Source organism: Colias eurytheme, chromosome 26 (genome assembly GCF_061535395.1).
Source record: "Colias eurytheme isolate Ceu_HAF_F1 chromosome 26, ilColEury1 Martin Lab GWU primary, whole genome shotgun sequence".
In the NCBI taxonomy this organism is placed as follows: Eukaryota; Metazoa; Arthropoda; class Insecta; order Lepidoptera; family Pieridae; genus Colias; species Colias eurytheme.
In genome coordinates, this window is record NC_143005.1 from 3,211,860 (window position 1) to 3,235,027 (window position 23,168).

At 33.4% G+C, this 23,168-nt stretch overlaps 1 protein-coding gene across 1 annotated transcript in view; it reads right to left on the reverse strand.

Annotated features, from left to right (window-relative positions):
• Nucleotides 1-23,168, reverse strand: part of UBL3 (ubiquitin like 3) — a 134,238-nt gene that overhangs the window by 35,557 nt on the left and 75,513 nt on the right. The gene's annotated exons all lie outside the window — the stretch shown is intronic.

A 23,168-nucleotide genomic window follows, 5' to 3' on the forward strand; every position in this document is an offset into this window, starting at 1 on the left:
CAAGTCGTTACTGCTCTTTTTCATATCCCTTTATTGTCCGTTGTTCGAGTCTATCGTCAGCGTACACTTCTCGTTAATCCTTCTTACTTAAGTAATTCACATTATGTTTATTGTCTAGGAGCCGGCTGAAAGATTCTCTTATAACAATATACTATCTACTTATTACTTACGATATTATTTCATTAATCTTTTGTGCTTAATTTTTTTTTAATTTACATTATCAATACAAGTAAAAACGACAAACATAGATTTATTTTACATGTCGTACGATACTCATAAACGATTAAATCCCCAATTTTTACAAACGTCCACAATGCCATTAAAGTCATTATCTACCCTAGTTCTAAAACCGTTTAAGCGCCGCCCACGCACCTACATTCTCTGATAATCATTTTCATAACACCAATTTAGTGGTGAGACTTGAGAGTCCTAGCGCGCCCTTTCAAACACTCATGATTTATTCAAATTTATCGATAAACAACGCCCTTTTCGGGTGCCGTGTTACGTGTTTTTATTGAATTCCTTTGTACCTACACCGCAGTTCCTATTGCTTTTTTATATTTTGTTTATTTTAGAACACAACATTTTACAAGAAGGAGAAAAACTACAACTAAAAATAGAATATTTTAAAATTATTCGTCTACTAGATTTCCGCCCAACCCGTATAGTTCCGTTCTTGTGGGAAGTATCTAAATCTATGTCTTGGTCTTTAGCTACCTACATACCAAATTTCATTGCAATCGGTTCAGTACTATTTGCGTGAAAGAGTAACAAACATCCATCCATCGATCCTCATAATTTTTCGCAATTATAATAATAAATTATTAGTTAGGATGTGTTATATTGTCCGTATGTACCTCATTAGGTAAAAGGGACAAAATTTAAATGTTCTCGCAAGATTAACGGATAAATATTTAAAACCAGGCTTAAAAGCTTTCAGCTTCGCTTTCGCTGCTTTAATATTATTTCAGAGTTTCATAACAGAACTTAAATTACAAACATAACATTTCACGCGAATTGCTTGCTTTACAGTTATTGGTTATAATGTATGAAACCTTTCAAACAACAATTATAATTATTTTTAAAATTGTATCTTAGTAGATACATCTTTCATTTTTTTTAATATGCTCGTATTAGCAGTAAATAAATTCCATACCAAAGATATTGTGTCAAACATAGTAAATTTTATACCAAACTAATTCTTAACTAAAGAAACATTTTATCACATAACTTTCCATTTCATCAAATCGGCTCCTAAACTCAAGTCAAGTGTATTTTCGCATAACAAATACCAATTCATTCGACCGTTGAGTTGGCTGTCTGCACCGTATCCATGAATTTTTACGCTAAACTTGTCATAACATATAGACCGGGAGATACTGACACAAAATTTCGAGTCATTTGTAACAGGATGGCGGTTCTACAGGGTTCTTAGTACGCAATGACAAAAAGAAAAATGATGGTGTGAACGCTGGTACCGGCGGCTTAGTCGCGTGGGCGTTAGTCGAACTCGTCGGAAAATATCGAAAGTCAAACGATTTGTAACAGTATGGCACTTATTTTTCCTGGAAGTTTGAGGATCAAAGAATATAAATACAAAATTTCAAAGATCTAGGTGTTGGAAATCTTCACTTATATAAATTAATACTAAATTAATTTTTCAAGTATGACAGCACTTTTTCCCCCTACTAGAAGTATGGCAAATATAATAATGGTCACATTTTATCAAATACTCTCCAAAAATCCAAATGCAATACTGGTACAAAAAGTTTGGCGAAATAAATTTTTTTTGCAGTTTTTCGGCGGTATGGCGACCATTTGGAATCGTCCGAAAAGTATGGCATGGCGATTTTCGTAAATGGCTGCACGACGATGGTTACCTGTGCAAAAGTTAGCCTGGTACAAATGGTTGAATAATTGTTTTATTTAAATCAACATATTCGCGTCGGTATGGCGGGCTGTAAGTCACACCGGAAAAGTATGGCATGACACTACCGCCTACTTCTTTTTTATGGGCTATCGGTAAATACTAAAATTTTTGTGTTACAAATCGTTTGACTTTCGCTATTTTTCCGACGAGTTCGGCTATCGCCCACGCGACTAAACCACCGATACCAGCGATCACACCATCATTTTTCTTTTTATCATTGCGTACTAAGACCCCTGTAGAACCGCCATCCTGTTACAAATGACTCGAAATTTTGTGTCAGTATCTCCCGGTCTAATATTATTTAGTATGCGATTTTCTTGGAAAACTTCAAAGGTACGAGTAAAGATATTTCAAGATGAATTGGCATTGAAATCGTATATCGAGATGAAAGTTGTATTGAAGATATTTTACTATTAAACTCTTATCTAGTACCTATACTTATTTATGTAAATTAAACTTCATTCTAAAGTTTTCCTTAAAAATAGCTCTTAAAGTGCAATTGTTGCATTAAGACAACAACATATATGTTGCTATTTTTTTCTATTTGTTTGTTCATATTTTTTCCAATGTTTTGACTAAGTAGTTAGTTCATTAGCAATTGTAAGCATGCTTCCTATTTATAACCAAGATTCAATTTCGTAGTAAAAGGCTGCAGGATAGACCTTGTACAACCATACAGGATATATTAATAGGAGATATATTAACTGCTCCAAAAGACTCATAAAAGGTAATTCAGCATATCGCACATCATCTCCAATTCCCGCAAAACAAAGGTGCGTATCCTTACATCGCAAATAATAATAATCGGTCAAGCCAAAGTATTACAAGGTCTACCCGAAGGGATGTTTATTTATGAAACGTTCGCCATTCCTAACTGCGTGGTTTGTACTTTACTACGTTCCGATACTCTCCGAATTAATTATGTATGTACATACATACACACGGAATGGAAACAAAGGCTGATGGATGGATGATGTTGTTATTGCGATGGGCTTACTTGAATATACTCTCGTGAGTTCGCGTAAATGCGATGTTAGCTTGTATAAAATAATTTCTTGTAAACACGATATGTATTATTTTCATTAAGCAATTATAGCGATAACGAACGATATTATGTTTCTGTACGAATAGATTGAAGTACAAAAAAATAATTATAACATTTAAAGCTCCTGTAGAAATAAAGACACGAAAAATTTATCACGATTTTTGTCTCCTGTATATACATATAATTTCATATTGTAATAATTATGTTAAGAAGAAATTAAAATCACACTATCTATCTTTTATTATCAAACTACATCCAGCACCCACAATTATTCGCGCTGACAATTTTTCACCCATGTTCCACCATTCGGTGGCAAAACGCAAACTAACAGCGCTCTCATTAATGTTAGCCGCGGGCGATCATTAATAACCCGCGCGACAAACAACCACGGGTCCGAGGGACCCGGTTAATTCTTTAATTAACCCTCCGCTGCTGTCTCGGGAACGAATTAGAGACGGGGATAACGCCCGCGCCCCATTTGTCTCTGCGCAAAAAATGTGCAACGTGGCCGCAATTTGTACAGCTTTCTAATGCGGCACTTAATGGAGCAGGTATATATTTGGTGGTAGCTGAGTGCCATTGGGTTAAATGGAACAAGTGAAAAAGTACATTCAATGGCCAACTGTACTTATTGGAAATTCTAAACAATTTATAAAATTTTCACATTTAAGATTTATTTATTTCAAAGTGCTTTCTTCTAGTTCTATGGTCTTATGACGGCAACATACAGTTGTTATCATCTGAATGCGACAGTTTCTGTAGGTCTTATTTTCTCTAAAGCTACTTCACCATCCTTTCAAGGTGTTCCCGAACATATCTCAACACGCACACAAGCACCTGTACGCACACACTAATCGTCCATCGTGTCACGTGACGAGAGCATCTCGATCCAATATTGACGTTACATTCAATTAATATGCGACCCCACACTCGGGGAAGGATTATAAAGCTCGGGAACGCGGGCGACGAGTGTAGGGTTGACAGTGGTTTCTTTTTTTTCACTCTGCTTGTGAAGGAGATTATAAGAATTTCTATGGAACAGCGATTGAACGGGAAGAATATCATGTGAATAGGATGCACAATACGGAATGATAGTAAGGAAACAACTTTACAGCCAGTATCTTTTATGTAGCTACCGTGAATGTTCATTGAATAATGAGAAAATTTTAACAAGAAGTCTATATTTAAACTAAACTTCAAATAACTTTTACCTAAATTAAATTACTGAAGTTTATTTAAGTGCCTTTTCATAAATAAAACAAGACACTTAATGGACAGAAAACTTTATTTATGAACATCTATTTAAAGCTTCCCTATTACGAATATTAGAATAAGTTAAACGAAGCAACCCTATAAATAGCTTATCGTAAACAACAGAAAATATAAAAGGGATAGGCAGGGGTTTATTAACTGATATATTAGCGAAACGTGTTTCACAATCCCTCTACAAACTGTAAATAAGGTTTTTGGTTTACGCCAATAAAGTTCACAAATATTACAATTTTGTGGGTTTATTTTTTTTATAACAGAATTGTGCCTGGAAATTTTACCAATAATATGTACCTACATAAAACTACTTCACCGCGAAAACTCATCGAAGAAAATGTATAAGTGACCGTCATCTGCTATTCGATTGAATGACTAGAGCGTTCATTGAATGACGACATTCAATTAAGTGACTAAAGGACAAATTGTCATTCAATCAAATAGCAGATTCAACCAGATGACTGCGACATATACAAAAACGGATGGTTTCCTCTAAATTAAAAACCAAACACATTCATACAAAACATTTGGAAGGCGCGTGACGTTTGCGTGTTTGTCCCTCATAACGTCACGTATGCGTCAACTAAATGTCAAACGGAACGACTGCCGCGAGTAATTATTGGAGACACAGAACGGAAAATTTACGTTCATTATACATATTTTTCTTTTGATCATAGAAATGTTTAATTCAGTCACGAAATGAAGATATATTTTTGTCACATTTGGTGTATAAAATAATAAATAGTTAAAAAAAACTAAAAAACACGCTTTTCATAGAAAACCGAACTAAAAATAGAAAATTTTATCAAATTATTGTATTGTCATCGGTCCTCAATAAATCTACAAAGTTTGAACGAAATCTGGCCGTTTAAAGTGGGTCAAAATCGCGCCCAAAGAAGTCGGTTACAAACATACAGTCGGTTACAAACATACAGGTGAAGCTAATATAAAGCGTGTATAATAAGCAAATGGCTTAGAACAGGATTCTTCTTGTAATTGTTAGCCCAGATTTTTATGAGAAAACTGTTAAAAAAGCCTAAAAAGCAGAACTCGGCAGTTGCTTATTTTACATATTTCGTATTGGGTGATTTATTACAAAAACTAGCAGTCCGCCCCGGCTTCGCCCGTGGTACATATTTACATTTTCTCTACGTAAGAACCATCCTCGTACTTCAAGGAATATAATAAAAAAAGAATTATCGAAATCGGTTCAGCCGTTCTCGAGTTATGCGCTTACCAACACATTTTGCGATTCATTTTTATATATAAGAAGAAGATTATTTTGGACTTATTACATTCTGTCCATTTTAATACGAGCCGTTGCTTTACAATTTCACAATACAATAAATTACTACAGTCTACAACCGACAACGTTATGATATTTCCCAATACTACCTACATTTTACACTAGATGTTTCAAATAATCACAATGAGAAACTAAAGAAAATATATTCGGCATAGAAAACTCTGTAAGTAGATCTACCTAATAAATATATAAAAGCTATTAATCATGTTTAAATATTTTATTACGTACCGAAGTAATGAAGTCCATTACAAATTTAGGCGGAGCCCGGAGTAAATAGGATTGTGAGAGAGGAAAAAAAGAAAAACGTATATACCTTACCTACCTACTATAATATATACTTTAAAGTTGACCTCTCAACCACCGAGCGGCCAGATCCGACCGCGACACTGTCTGTGATTCCGGGGCCTGATGGAATAATTGATATTTAAACTAATAGAAGAAACTTTAGCAACACTCAAAACAATGATTAAGATATTCCATCTATATGCCTTTGTCGAATCTCTGAAGTCTGAACCTACTGACGACCGAATCGATTTCTTGACGCTATTCACGTTTCTATTGCCTTCATCTTCAAAATATTTACCATTTTACTCTCCAATTAGTTCCCTAACATAAAGCAACACAGCTACTAGCCACCAACAAATGACCGGTCCACCTAGCCTAACCATAGCCCTAAACGCCCCAACCCACAACACATAGGCTAACATGCATTACACCGATCTAGATTGGATTCCCCACCTCCCGTATTATTTCCTTTCCCTTATCGCACCAGCCACGTCCCATCCAGTGTATCAACGTCCCAGATCTGGGTCAGTAAACAGTTAAGTCCCGTTCCTTGCGGCGTTTATACAAGTTGCACTTTGCATGCAAATACTACGAGTTGTAACTTCGCAGACGTCGTGTGTATTCGCTGGCTTTTGTCGTGTGTATATTACACGTGGTGGATTTGATTTAAATTTAATAGCTGGAACAATATGTGACGGTGTATATTCAAGCCAAATACAAAACTCTTTCATGCAGTGAGGCGACAGATGGCTGTCGTCATTATACGAAGCTACACTACATTCCTTCATTGCGTTCATTTGGAACCGATATTTTTTAAGTTTATAGTACTTACGTCCTACACTGCACTGTATCATGTGTGTTCAACATTACTATAAATGTTAAGTTGGTATAATGTAAGTTGAAGTTGGTGTATGATTAATACTGCATTTAATATCACATCCAAACGCAAATCGCAGTGAAGTGGTCAAAAATAACGTAATATTAGAAGTGAGTCCTGTATGCGCTATAAAATCATTTATCTAACAAAACCACAATCCTTACTAACATCTTAATGATTCCACCACAATATATGCAAATAAATATTCATTCCATATGAAATCGTCACCCAGAATGAACAAATAAGTCCCTAAACAAACTCATCGATTTCCAGCAGACACGTACGTAGCTATTACCAATAAAATTGCTTCTAAAATAAGGGCGTTAACATACACGACGGATTCATTAAATCCGCACTGTGTATACAGCGCGACGTGATTAAATTACACTTTATTTACAACGGAGCGTATTAAAATCAGTAGCTGACGGGATTACTGGAATTATATTTATAATGGGGCATGTATTTAATGCCTAATCGTATTCCATATACATTTTTATTTGGAATACGTGAACGTGTTCTTTATCATCTGTTTTTTAAATTGAATCTGGAGTATCCATTTCTTTTATAACTAATGTAACTTAGATTTAATTTATGCAAGGCGCTGAAGCGAAAATTACAAGAATACAAAGTGAAGTTTTGATAAAACAAATTAAGAACCAATCTGTACTGCATTAAAAATTTTGTTTTTCGGTTGATGATATTATGGAATTATTTTTTTCGAGTCACTTAAAAGTGCTTCACAGTAGCTGGTAGTTTCAATCTTTCAAAGGACATTATAAAAAACAAATAACTATAAATTGTTTATCACTTTAACAAGAAGGTAAGTCGTAAATATACCGTTTGAATAGTAAACCTTAAGAGTTAGTGTGGGAGATTGTTATGGCCGATAAACATTGGATAGTTGTAAAATAAAATGGCTTTTTACACTCCAATATATTATATTCTCTTGTCTTATTAAAATGTAACAAAATTGGGTACTGTTAACGCTGAAGATTTAATAAAATTATCAAAAAAAATAAGCCACCAATCAAGTATAAATTAATAATATTAACTAAATAACTATATCCAGAATTTGATAGTTTAGATTTACATCTTATATATAAAATTCTCGTGTCACAATGTTAGTCTGCATACTCCTCCGAAACGGGTGGACCGATTCTCATGAAATTTTCTGTGCATACCTATCGGGTAAGTCTGAGAATCGGCCAACATCTATTTTTCATATGTACCACGGGCGAAGCCGGGGCGGACCGCTAGTAATATATAGAATCGAATATTTCTCAGAACCTTGTGCTATTTTTATCCTATGCATATACTGTATTTCATAGGTATCTATATCTCAGGTCTTTTCCTACATAATAGTGATGTACTTACGACAAAACAATTTACCAAAACGATACTTTGAAGCCATATAAAACAATATCTATTCAGAAAGTACTATTTCAATCTTTAAATCAACCAAGAATGTATAAGAAAACGATCAATAAGCTTTTACTATTAAGTACTAAGTAATAATTAATGAAGAGGCGAGATTAACCGCATTGGCTTTGTGCAAACGGATGTAGATCTGCATTCATTGAGGAATAAAGATAGTTATTCTTGATTAAACGCGATGGAGAGTTGAAATAGACAGCATATTTTCTATGCAGGTATTAAATGGGTCAATTTTAGTAAAATTGGCTATAATATTCCTTCTGCGTATCGTGGTTTTTGTATTAGGTACATTACACTTTGTTGAATGTTTATCCTGGCTCTTGAATCTTGATAAGACTGCCGCTGTTTTCAAGAAATCAGAAATATTTAGGTGAACTTCGCAGTTATACAGTATAACTCAAGATGCAAAATGCAATGCTCATTCGATTAACAGTGAAAAGAAAGCTATAAAAGCTCTTAAAATAGATCGAGAAGTTTTTTAATTAAATTGTAAGACGCAAACAATCATTTCCTCTTGATAATATTAATCTTGAAGTAAAATAATAGAATATGCGTAAAATATTTTGTAAACCTATAGACAACGAAAAATGGTTATTAATATTATAATCTTACAACAACATTGCATGTTAAAAATAAAAAAGAGGAAAAGATAGCACGATTATCGCGATTAAATTATAGTGTTTATAAATTATTAATGAACACAAATTAATAATAATCAGTTGTTCAATTAATTGGCAATGAAGATAAGGTTACGTTTTTGTATTATCTTCCTTGTGCAATTATTTAATAATGACGTTAAGCACATCTTTATGTAAATAAAGACTGATAATAGATGATAAAAAAATGTGATTGAAATATGCCAAGTGTACCTATCCATAATGGAAATACTAAACTTCGTACTGAGAAATCTAAAAAAGTTTGATAAATTAGCCTGACTAATTGCAAGCATGTTTATTCACTTTGAATAGACAGACATCAATGACAAATACAACGATAAATATGTACTTACTCGCTTTCACCTACTTAACAAACAATCCGTTATTAGTTATTACCAAATTAAACTACAACTAAGAAACGAGGGGATTACTTCAATAGTGTCCTTATGCAAATCGCAGCAAGACGGTCCAATCAGTTCCAATGAGGAAACGCGAGGGTCGAATTGGGAGTGACCTCAGCGTGGGGTCAATGGGCAATTAGACGCATGCACAAAGCGCGTTTTTAAAATCGTTCCGTTTTATAATATAAGAAAGACAAACTAACAAAGTTTCGCGTTTATAATATTCAGTAAGTAATAAGAATATAGGATACTAAAACTCTTTAAACGCAACTTCGCTCGTGCTCTATACAAATTTTGACCTGAATTCCACCCCCATTCTAGTTTCGTTCTTAACCGTAAAATGTCCTGTTGTATGTTTTGCTTTACGGATGATATCGTATCATATATATTACATATATAGTATTGGAGATGAAAAATGTATTATTCTTACTCAAAAACCTTATTTAGACAAAATTTACGTAACGTTATTAACAACTTTTAGTATTGAAATGGGGCGTCATAGTCCATCATCATTAAATTGTAAAGATATAAACCTATGATATTCTCCAACATTCTTTTTATGTAAAGACTTACACATGTAGGTACCACTTTATTGTGTCTATTGTATAGATGCTCCAATAACTGATTCCATACCTGAAACAAACAAAATTGGTATATTAATTAAAACGATAATTTAATTAGATAATTATAAATAAGTTTGGTCATGCCTATCCAACCTCTAGTAGAAGCAAGAAGAGGACTTTTGATTCACAGTTCCTCTGAAAATAATATACGTTTCTACATAACATAAAGGCGCCATTAGTCACAAACATCACAGTAGTAATCCGAATCCAGGTAGCAAACGAGCGCCGTCTGCGAGATAAAAATTAGACCGAGTTCAAAGAATTCGCCAGTTCCGTAAACACGAGCAGAACTGAAATTAAATAGCATTATTCTTACAACGTAGCTGCGAGTGAAATAAAATTTGTCTCAATGGCAAAGACGGAAGTTTCTGGATGTTTGCGCTCAGCAACTCGCGTCCTCCGCGGCGTTCGCAATCAACGACCTGAATTTGCATCAAAGAAAATGGCGGCACACCTGAACGTTTCTGTGCACTAACGAATGCACATTTCTGTCGAGTTGTTACCTTTTTTAAGATAAACTAACTTCGTGTTTTATTGAAATTTGTTTTTGCTTTACATCGTCGTGATATTATGGCACTAAGTGGGATCCGTACATGTTTTCATCTTGTTTTCTATTCCCTTTTCTGATGATAACATTACTAAGATGGGTATGACTTCAACCTCATTATTTCCAAAGCAGTTCTTAATTTACGTGTACCACATACTTCATTTTAAATGAATTCAACCAAATCACCACAATCCTTTGTAAATTCGTTAGACCATTCGGTAACATTTGAGCAAACCAAAATAAATGACGTCAACAAAAACAGGCCGTTTAAAGCCCGCAGTCCCTAATCAGGATTGACCTGCTTTCCAGCAGTCGCACGTGAATGGCCCTCGTTAGAAACAAGTGCGGTTTTAATGCTTTCATTCAGTAGAGGCGCGGATTAAGAAAATCCAACGCAGGGACGGACTGCGGCAGTGGAGGGCTTAGGCGCAAAGAACATTTCGCTTTTTCATTATTTTAAATTCCTTTTTAAAACATGATATTGCAATCCTTTAGCACAAGAGATTTTAGGATTATGTATAACGTGAATGTCATAAAAATTGCGTTAAGGATTTAAAATAGCGCATTTAAACATTGATGCCGCTCACAGAGTAGCTTAGCAAATTGTCCTTCCATTATCCATTTATTAGTTAGTCAAGAAACAACTCTCAGATTTTTTTTATAAATTTTACATCTCACATATTGTAAATTGCTTGTCCTAACTTTTCACTGAATTCAATTCAATAGTTACTCACGTAAAAGACATCTAATGATCTAATCTCGCAAGAATAGGCCCGTATAGCGAACGTCTCTCTCAATGTAACTGTGTCAGCGCTTTCCACTTGACCGATAGAACAGGTTCTATCTTCGTATCTGTGAGTAAATTTAGCGCACGTTTGTGACACTCGCACACGGCATATTATTAACTTGTTGTATTTGTATGTGAAAACGGGTAAACGTAGTAGAAGAAAACACGTTATTTGATGCAAAGCGGGTTGCAAAACTTGTAATAGCCTAAATTTATATGAAGAAACCAGGACTCATTATAAAGGAGGGTACTTAGTTAAAAAAGTATTTTTATAATGAGGGCATGGTGATATTGTTTATACTTTATAGTAATCTGGGCATGTTTATAAATTTTCACTTTTGAAGAATTGAGGAATGAGACAGTATTAATTATACAAACAAATCATATATCAATCAACGTTACATTTAAAATTATATCACAGAATACTTAAAAAGTTAAAAGTTAAAAATTTACACATTTCATCGTATGTTACATTGATGACCCTATATAAGCAAAACATGAGCCTATTAACATGTTTTGCTTATCTTTAAGCCGTATTCGAGTTTATGCACTCAAACACAATTCATTATTTATTCTCATGTGTATCTTCTGTACTACAGTCTACAACACGCATAAACGATTTTTTTTTATCAACAAGCAAGTCGCGTCTAATGTTATAAAACATTTTACGAGTGTGTAGCCTCGTGCATAATCTTCAATTTTAACATTTATTTTGAATGAAATACTCTTTTTAACAATACAAATACAAAATATGTCGATATTCATAATACTCTCATTCATCAAATTAAAACAGTTGAACCAGAAGACGATAAAACGCAAAAACCGTGATCAACACTTCCCAATTTTGATCTAAGTCCTTCCCTAAAGTGTTCAAATATTGACACTGCGATATAGATCGCACGATCTTCTGTAATTTATATAGATAAATTACAGAAGATCGTGATTGGAAGTTTGAGTGGCGAATTAAAAATATTGAATTTCTGTTTACATTCCATCTCAACTGAGGCGCGGCCAAGCTTCACCTCGGGAATAAATCAGTAATGAATTTTAAACACTATATAAATAGAATGGAGGGCACTCGATCCGACGCTTAGGTATTAGAAAACCGTTTTAAAATATCGATTATAATAATACAAAAATGATAATACACAATTTTTTTTATGTCATAATAGCAAGCAAAGGGGCAGACGGGCTACCTGATGTTAAGTGGTCACCACCGCCCATAAACACTTGTAACACTAGAAGTACTACAGCCTTATTAAAATGATTATGTACCTATTCTATTTTAAAACATATCATACATAACCAGATTTATAATTGAGGCATGCAAATTATGTCGTATAGCTCTCTCTGTCTCTATTCTCTTAAGAATACGCTACTAATTAAAAAAAATCTCAATATAGTTAATACAGAAATACACTATTAATAAAGGCTCATGTGCTACGAAATTAAAATAATATTCCCTTTGACTATACCTTTAATAAAGGACAATGATATTAGTAATGGACCGTAAAAAACAATCTAAATCAAGACGCGTTTGAACTTAACCGAATCCCAAGATCTGAAATGATAAACGCGTAATTTATGATAACAACATGATAAAATAATAATTGTCAGGTGCCAATAAGTAATTCGATAAGCAGCAGAAGCTCAAGTAAATTAGAGCCGGCGGCGTCACGTCCAATGTTCTGGTAATTACATTATTTGGGTTTTGGGGAAAGCGTATTGTTTTCATACCGCTAAATATGTGGGTCGAATGAATTGGGTAACGCGATCGGAGTTCGTTAATGACAAAACGAGAGGTAAGTCTATTTCCCAATTTACCTCTAGTATCTCCCTAATGCACTTTATATTTCACATTTTCCAAATTGATTTGTAATGACAGTGTTACAAACGTTTTTATAAAACTCTATTTATAACTTAACAATAGAGTTTCGATCGAAACAGTACAAAACTATTAATATAGTTGAAACTATTTTATCTGCAACTATAACACTATAAAGCTGGTATAAGCCTAGGTATTTATTTTTTTGGTTACTCTATATTGGTCCAAGAGCCAGTGAACCCTGGGAGTAACGGTCTCCCTGTAAGGCTAGAAATTTGTATACTTACGATTTATGGCATTCTAAGAGCAATAGCCATGACCTGGCAGGCGTCAGCCCTGCACGTCATCAGCCCCTTTATTTTTTAAACTGTTAAAAAAATTGGTTTTCTAAACTTGTTTCTGTAAATTTGAAAATTTAATAGGATAAAGTTTATTTATTGTACATCTTAAAAAAAAATTGACAGGCGATTACAATAAGCAGAAGTATATGACAGATCAATTAGAAAACGCACAGTTGATGGGGTAAAATAAACTTTATCCTGTATACTCGAAATTTTTATATGTCTTCAAATAAACGTCTCAGAGTAAGTATGTACAATGCCAGGCAGTTTTGAACAGCATAAGACCTTGACAGGCGAGGGGACAGTTGCTAAGGGCGGCGTGCAATAAGAAATTTTACATGAACGCATACAGTAAATGCAATGTATTTTATTGTGTTTTATAATTCAAATCAAAAAAGCTTTTTAAATGTATTAAAATCACAATAAAATACATTATTTCATTTTTTTAATATTTTAAAATGCATAGGTAGGTACTTCAAATAACTTTCTTTATGGTGATTATGATAAATAAATATGTGAGCAATCAATGTCTTCTTAAAGTACTACCTACACCACCTAATATTTATTTTGTAATATTTTTGGAACAAGTATGTTTCATATCGCGCGTTGTGAAAGGGGGCTAGACATGGGCTAGACAGAAAAAATAAAGGCCAAAAGTTGTAACGAAGCTTTTTTTTTTTAATCGTGGCCGCGTCGCCACGCTATGTGATGTTATATATACATAGTCTATATTATAGTAGTGACACTACTAGCTACTAGTGTGTACGGTGTATCGCATCGGCCAGGTTTCCCGTACCGTGGCGGCTCATATTTGTAAGAAATCAATGTCAAGATCCTAATACCTACTTAGTATGTTATTTTTAGTTTTTACACGAGTCCTTAATTATATCTCAAGTACATAATAACAATGCCAATTGCCATCGAATCAGATGGTCAAAGAAATATAATACAATGATTATTATTTCAAATCTTAATAGTAAAGTACTAGGTAATATAATAAAACTGAAGAATTTGCTTGTTTGTTTGCTATGTTGAACGCGCTAATATCAGGATTCAGGAACCACGGGTCGGATTTGAAAAATTATTTCATTCATTTGTTAGATGGTCTATTTATAGATCTTATAAGATAAGCGAAAACTTACAAAACAAATATTATTTAATATTTTTACGTTTAAATAAAATAAATCTTTACTAATATTATAAAGCTGAAGAGTTTGTTTGTTTGTTTGAACGCGCTAATATCGGGAACTACTGATCCGATTTGAAAAGTTCTTTCGCTGTTAGATAGCCCATTTATCGAGGAAGGTGATAGGCTATGTATCATCACGCTACGACCAACAGGAGTGACAGACGGAATGCACTATAAAATGCATTCACGCAAAACCTCCCACTCGCACGCCTTTAGCAACTGTCCCCTCGCCTGTCAAGGTCTTATGCTGTTCAAAACCGCCTGGCATTGTACATACTTACTCTGAGACGTTTATTTGAAGACATATAAAAATTTCGAGTATACAGGATAAAGTTTATTTTACCCCATCAACTGTGCGTTTTCTAATTGATCTGTCATATACTTCTGCTTATTGTAATCGCCTGTCAATTTTTTTTTAAGATGTACAATAAATAAACTTTATCCTATTAAATTTTCAAATTTACAGAAACAAGTTTAGAAAACCAATTTTTTTAACAGTTTAAAAAATAAAGGGGCTGATGACGTGCAGGGCTGACGCCTGCCAGATCATGGCTATTGCTCTTAGAATGCCATAAATCGTAAGTATACAAATTTCTAGCCTTACAGGGAGACCGTTAGTCCCAGGGTTCACTGGCTCTCCAGCTATATCTATTGTTCTATCCAATCCATTCATTCTATTTTAAACAAAAAAAAAAGCTTTCCGTAACCAACCAATATGTATAACATTGTCCAAAAAAATCCAATAATATTTTTCAAATCTGTCATTCTTTTCCTAAAAATATTTTACGCCACAAAAATGCTACAGAATCGAACTTTTCCAATAATAAATACAAACATTTTATACCCAAAATTCCACAAAATCGAGCTAGGTAAATAAATCATAATCATACTAAGATATTTGCTAACTAGCTGTGCCCCGCGGTTTTACCCGCATTACTCCGCTCCTGTAGGTCTTCGCGTGAATCTTCTTATATATAAAATTCTCGTGTCACAATGTTAGTCTGCATACTCCTCCGAAACGGGTGGCCCGATTCTCATGAAATTTTCTGTGCATATCGGGTAAGTCTGAGAATCGGCCAACATCTATTTTTCATATGTACCACGGGCGAAGCCGGGGCGGACCGCTAGTATAAATATATTATATAGCATATAGCCTTCCTCGATAAATGGGCTATCTAACACCGAAAGAATTTCCTGAGATTAGCGCGTCCAAACAAACAAACTCTACAGCTTTATAATTTGATAATAATTAATAATAAAGATTAAGTATAACGTTTCTACATTACAGGCTGAGTGCTCAGGTGGTCTTGTGTTCGTGCAAAATGCAATACCAACCAATCAACCAGGTGACACGGCACGAACTTCGCTTTCTATTTTTTTATGCGCCAAAAATGGTGCACTATTGAAAGCTTCATTAATCGCAATTATAACTACTATTATATAGCTCTATAATTATATTCGTCTCTACTCTCTGTATATTCGCTGCTTCGTGTAGGTCGAGATAAAAAGTAGGTACGTGTGCTAATGTAGGTTGTATACTTTATGTAAGTTTTTAATGTAGCAAAATTTGTAATAAACAAACATAGTTACTCGAGAGCTTAAACCTTTATAATATTGAGTAGAATAATATTTATGTTTTGCTTAAATTTTCCCATTTTCCACAATAGAATATATGTCATGCAAAAATCATTTTTAAACCTTCAATGTTGAGTGTTATTTATAAAAATATAAAGGGTTTGCTATCGTAAAATATTTATGATTTTTATAACTACTCTTTATATTCCTATAGGTTAATTTTAACACAACTTTTATCCATACCCTTTTTATTAAGCGCAAACAACAACACGACAAAAATACGAAGCTTTTGTATAAAAGCGGTCCCAAAACATTTATATTTGAGAAGCAGCGCCGCAGAGATGGTGCCAATACTAAACTAATAGAAACACTGAATACATTTTGAATTTTCTGCACCCAAATTTTGGAAATTGTAAGGGAAAAGTTACTTTAATACTGTAGAAAATTGAGTTAAAAGTTTTAATTTATTTTGTGATAGATTTGTATTTCGCCCTTGGTTTCGTCATGTGCACTTAACATCATCCCGACGAGACAACCAACAAAGTTCAATTTTATAATTATCAACTTCAAGCCTTAAAATATTATTAAGCTATTGAATCTTAAAACTCAGTAGGTACTTATCTAAAGTTGAAAAAACCCCTTTAATATCTAATAAGTGAATGCGATAAACTATCTGGCTCTACCATCAGAGCTATGCGAGGGCTTCAAAAAGTTTGTGCATCGATCGACGGTGGTGAATTTATTGGCGAAAATTATTTTCATCAAGTTTGCTGGTAGATTGATTTATTATCACCGCAAGTAGAGTGTAAAATGATCTAAATTAGCTTATGTTCACATGAAGGTCCTGAAAAAAAAACCTAACATTTTGTAGCATATGAAATGAATATTTTGGGTATCGATTCACATTTTCGATTAGCAACGTATTTCTATATTATCTTGATTAATCGTAGGTGGTTGTAATGCCGACAATCGATATAACTTCCGCTTATTATAACATGCATGCAATCAGTGAGATATACTTAATTAGTGCAAAAATGTGACGTGCATAAGCAAAAAAAATTTCCGTGTCGTCTCAGATGTTTCTTTTATGCCCAACAAGGTCTAGCCTTAGCCGCTCAATACTATCTCACCGACCTCGTAATCTTAACAAAAACTAACAGGAATTATTTGTTCGAAACGAGTACAATAGATCAATTTTACATTTGTCATTGTACAAACGTAATTACCCGTAAATTGCATTATAACGAGCGAACTGCACATCTCGTTGTAGGAAGTTCGCAAATTCTGGATTAAGGCCGACCGCTGAACGACCTTCACTCAGTATGGTCGCTCGACCTACATAGATAATAATAATTAAGCGGTAGCATCGATTTTAACGTGCACCCGCTGAAATAACTCTCAATGTCAAAGTCAAGGAGATATACGCGGAAACGGCTTGTATGTTGACACTATTCACGACGGAGTATCAAGTAACTGCATAATATTATAAAATGCTGAAAATCTGGATATGTATATAGGTTCATATCGAAAATATGTGTAACACGAAGTTGATAACAATATTTGGGTCAAAGCATTTGTAGAGAATTTTACGAGAACATTACAGCCGTAGTAAAATAAATACCTATATATGCCAAGAATAATAAATGACTATTGTTAAAGCAACGCTGCAGTAAATAATTTGCTATATACATATTCTTTTTATAAAAACGTATTTATAAAGAAACATTCGAAATACAACTTATAATGATTCATATTAATGTTCGGACTTTCCTAACATAATATTATAAAAAATATGTTTTATTATCAATGTATGTACGTCTCAAGGAACCCTATAAACCGCTTCGCCGTACCAAAAGATAAACGCTAGCGCATGTTTATGATAGCATAGCTCAACACGACGCAGGCGACAAGGCCGGTCAAAGCCTCACACTTACAGTGACCACTTTTACTATATTTCTTGAGATTTCTCCAAAAAATTTGTTGGTATTTCCTTGTAAATTGAAAGAAAGTGGACTGTACTCCTCTATAGAAAACCTTGTGACATAAAGTGGCTTACAGAAGTGGGGTATGTGAAGAAAAGTATCTAATAAGCGAGTCCATGCTTGAAATACTTTGAATATTCGGAATTTTGCCCCTATAATAGAACTAGTTGTAGCATCTCGGCTAGAACTGGAACAAATATTAAAATGTCAAAATTTCCTTACAAAGACAACACACTACAGAAAACTATCCACCTATCTACTTCATTCAAACAGTTTCATAAAATGTGACGACCACGTTACTGTTACTTATTTATCAGTCCTTTAAAATATATAAGCCTTTTATCGTATGGTAACCCTACATTCAGGCTCGGTTAATCCTCGACTATACATACATACTGGATGTATGTTACACACCTTACACACCACGCTAGCCTTTATACGTTTTCGAAATAAAACACACGTAAACAGATTAATCTTTATTATTTATGTTGTACATTAAATAGCCAAATATTAATGTTTTAAGGTTTCATATTTCAAAATAGTATTTAACTAGAGTTAAGTAATTACGACTTGTAAAAATGAAATTACTTAATAAATATTTGTGTTCTTTTAGTTTATACGCTAGTATATATATATACATATTTATTTAGAAAATAAATATTGTAACGTATTTTAAATATAATGAATAAATCGCGTATAAAATCCGTAACATATTTTATTTCTAAATATTGTTGCCAACTTTATTCAAACTCTGGATATAACTCGACAAAACTGAAATAGAGCTAAAAGCACACATTTAAAATTCGCTTGTAAACACACATCAACTTTTCCCACAACATACGACAACCTAATTTCCAAAACTAGCATACATTCGTATCAACAAATTAACGTATATCGCTAAACTTACAAGTTTACGTTAAATAAAGCTATAAATCTGGCCGAAAGTTCAATTAACTGCTCGGTTACAAAATTGCAGCTGCAGGGGCAACTAATTTGGCACGATAAGTTTTAATGGTTCTGTATAATTTGAAAATTCATGCAACTTCAAAATGCACTGCAGTTACTGTGGTACATATACGTATAAGTGTGTGAACAATCAAACATATGTTAAAAACTTTAATATATAGGTTTATCTTGAATTATGCTAGCTGAAACTCGCGACATTACTTGCGTAGTTTCGAGTTATAATGTGCTATACGAAATTTCATATGTAACATAGATTCGATCGATTGTTTTTGCGGAAGAAGAGTAACAAACATCCATATTATCTTAATCTTAATACTATTATAAAGGTGAAAGTTTGTTTGGATGTATGGATGTATGGATGTTTGTTACTCTTTCACGTAAAAACTACTGAACCGATTACAATGAAATTTAGCACACATATAGAGGGTAACTTGGATTAACACATAGGATAGGTTTTATCCCGGAAATCCCACGGGAACGGGAACTATGCGGGTTTTCCTTTGAAAACGCGGGCGAAGCCGCGGGCGGAAATCTAGTACTATTATAAAGGCGAAAGTTTGTAAGTATGGATGTATGGATGTATGGATGTTTGTTACTCTTTCACGTAAAAACTACTGAACCGATTACAATGAAATTTAGCACACATATAGAGGGTAACTTGGATTAACACATAGGATAGGTTTTATCCCGGAAATCCCACGGGAACGGGGCAGGTTTCCCTTTGAAAACGCGGGCGAAGCCGCGGGCGGAAATCTAGTATCATTATAAACTTTCGCGTTTATTATATTAGTAGGATAAGGATTTAATTGTTAAATTGAATTATATTTTATCAACAACGAGTATACAAGTACAATCATTCGAAAATAGACCCAAGTCCCTTCTTCAAGTCATAGGACTCAAGTTGCTATAATAAACTCTGACGACTACTTACAGTTCTGTTAAGAAGTCTTAATTAACTACCTATTAACAACTGTTTCTTGATTCCTATTAAACGGCTACAAGGATTAAGAGCTAGTAATTATAACAGACTGCGATACTGAATATAGATGAAGCAACCATGTGCAACCAAGTGCAAGTGTATATTAGTATGCCATATGCTAAGTATAGGTACTGAACAATGGCAAATTGCAAAATATGAAAAAATTTAGTCTAGTAGCGTACCGTTACGAAGAACCGTTTCCACTTTCCTCCAGACGAATATCAAAATAACACTCGGATACTCCATTCACACTACCAAAAATACGAGTTAGAAACTAAAATGGCGTCCAAAAAACCGCTGACACCGAACTTAAAGGCCGTCACGAAGCGCGGAAACGGTTAACGAAGAGAGATAAAGTTTATTTTTTTGCCAAATCGACGACTTCCAGCGATCCGTTGGGGGATAACAGATAGAGTCTTTGTTACTGTTTTATCTTCTCACGTTGTAGGCCTGTCGTGTTGGAAAGAGTAAAAAATGTTATGACTCACTGAGGTACGTTTTATTCATGTTAATGAAACATACTTTGAATAAACGAAATATAGAACTAATAGACTAGAGTAGAACTAGACTAGACTAGACTAGAAGTGTGACTGATTTAGTAAAAGCTCATTATCACACTGTTTGTATGCATTTCCTGAGAACATTTACTACGGTAATGTTTATTTTTTTTACACCATATGAAAGTAGAGATTTCAATGAATAAAAGGCTCCCCAAGTTTTTGAAAAAAGCTGATATTTTGACGGGTGACTTTTCGATTGAAAATTAGGTTGTTATTTTTGGTATTAATTCAAAATAAGGCGAAAAAATAAATATTTTCAATCAAATAAATTATAGTGTATTTGGGACATAATAAAGTAAGTTTCCACCAAATTTCGTAGAAAAAAAATAAATTTTGAAGTAGATAAAAATAAAAAACCAAAATCTTGGTTTTTTGAATTTTTCACCTAAATTTTGAGGTTATGTGAAAAAATTGTAAATATAAAAGTTGTAGATCTTTTTATTACCTACAACTTTGCCATTGAACTTTCTTCCGTAGGACTTGTAGTTTTGTCGGAAATCGAGAGAAAACATTTTTTTCTCTTAAAAGCTCCCCCCTTCCACTTCCCGAACTCGGATTGACCGTAATTTATTTTTCCTTTTATTTTCATCATATTCCCCTCCTTTTCTAATGGGTTTCATCCGACTGCGATTTTTTTGCACTTTTTATTATTTTTAAAGGGATCTACCCCAGTCTATAATAAAGCGCAATTTACTTGGGAAAAATCACTACTCACACACTCACATCACTCTTACATTATTATGTATTGAGAATAATAAATAAAATGATAGAATGAGTATCTACCAGTTCCACAAAACAGTTATATTGATTGCTAATGTTCTAGGAAATTGTAGTGATGGGTTTCATTCTCTCACAGACATAGAGATATATACCTAATGGATATAAATAAATCATACAAATCATTGCTCCTGTATTAGCATTTAAAATTCATTACAAATATAACAATGCATTTTTTTAAATATAAAAAGCCACCAATGAAGGAAACTTCTTCAATCAATATGGAATTATTGATTTTGAAGCAGGTACCTTGAAAATAATAAAATAAGAGTAAAGTATATTTAGGATAACCTTATAATTTTACCCATAAATTTTACTTTCTTTGTATTTAACCCCAAGTAGGTAATTATCGGTTTTCCTGTTTATCCCCTTTTGGAACAATTCTCAGGCGATTGTTAAAAATTACTAAGAGCGCTTCCTTTAATAAAAAGTTCTTTGATTTTTGACAACAAAGCCCTCGGGATATAAAAGTAATTAGATTTGAAGTAAAGATTCCTTATTGTTTTCGCGAAGAGGTTTAAACTAGAAAATTTACATAACCCACAGAATTTGCAATTCATAATTTCTTAAATAATTATAGGTACCTACCTATTAGGGGCGATATTCCTACATAATACAGAGTCATTATATATATTCGTATATTTTTTTATTCAAACGTGTTTGAAATAAGTCTAATTTCTATTTAAAACATTTCTAAACGTTGTTTATCTGATACAAAAAAGAAAGTTTAGCCATCAGTCCTAACGTTAATATAGATATCTGATTTAAAACAAGTTTATAAAGTTCAAACCCATAAATAAAGCATATTTTAAGCCTAGAGAAGTGAACATGAATATTTTATCAATTTAATCTATTCAATTGACCTACTTTCGATATCCTTTAATGTTTTAAACCGTACGAAATTATGAACACGCGAGCCGAAAGTACTTACATTTTATAATTAATGTGCGAAATATCATTAATTATAACCTGTATTACGTAATAATTATGAAATAAATGTGAACGTAAAATCTCACATTAAAAACAAAAATTATATCGCGGGGTGAACGAGCAATAAACGTAACAGTAAGTTGAAAGGCAGTTATAATGAAACAAAAAAAAAACGTGCCGTTTATATTTAATAATCATACCTATATAAATTTCATATTCTAAAAAAATTATTACTAATCAACCATATTTATAGGTAGCCTGCGTAGTCCTAAATTAAAATATTTGTTCATAGCACAAATCTTCATTATTTATATGACATCATCTCCAACAATAAATGTTATTCCCCCACACCAAGGCTGTATAAAAGTCCCCACTAAATCACTCACTTTTCAACTGCCTTTGTAATAATAATAAAAGTACCCACTTATTTAGCATCGCAACGCATCGAAACATTACCAAAGAAATGATTCGCAAACTTGGCTCGTCTATATTCAAATTTCTCAAGTTTTAACTGAGATCGCGAGACGGCCATGTTTCATTAATATCTTGGAAGAGTTACCGTTACTTTTGGATTGTTATAATAATGTCGACGTTCTAAGTTTCAACCCCTTTGATTCTTTATTTTTAATGAGGACAGGGGAATATTGTTTCATTTGGTGGAATATCACAACTGCTAAGGAGTATAAAGACGTCATAAATTTTATTGTAACGGTTTTTAATATACGTGTTATACACGTCTTAAAAAGGCAAATATCATAAAGGTTTATAACAGTTTTTTATATTTGATTACGCCTACGCGGCCTACCATTTTTTGAATTGAGATGACATTCCGATAAGTGGTCGAGTATAAACTATTTCCTTCATACAGGAACAAAAAATGCGTCCAT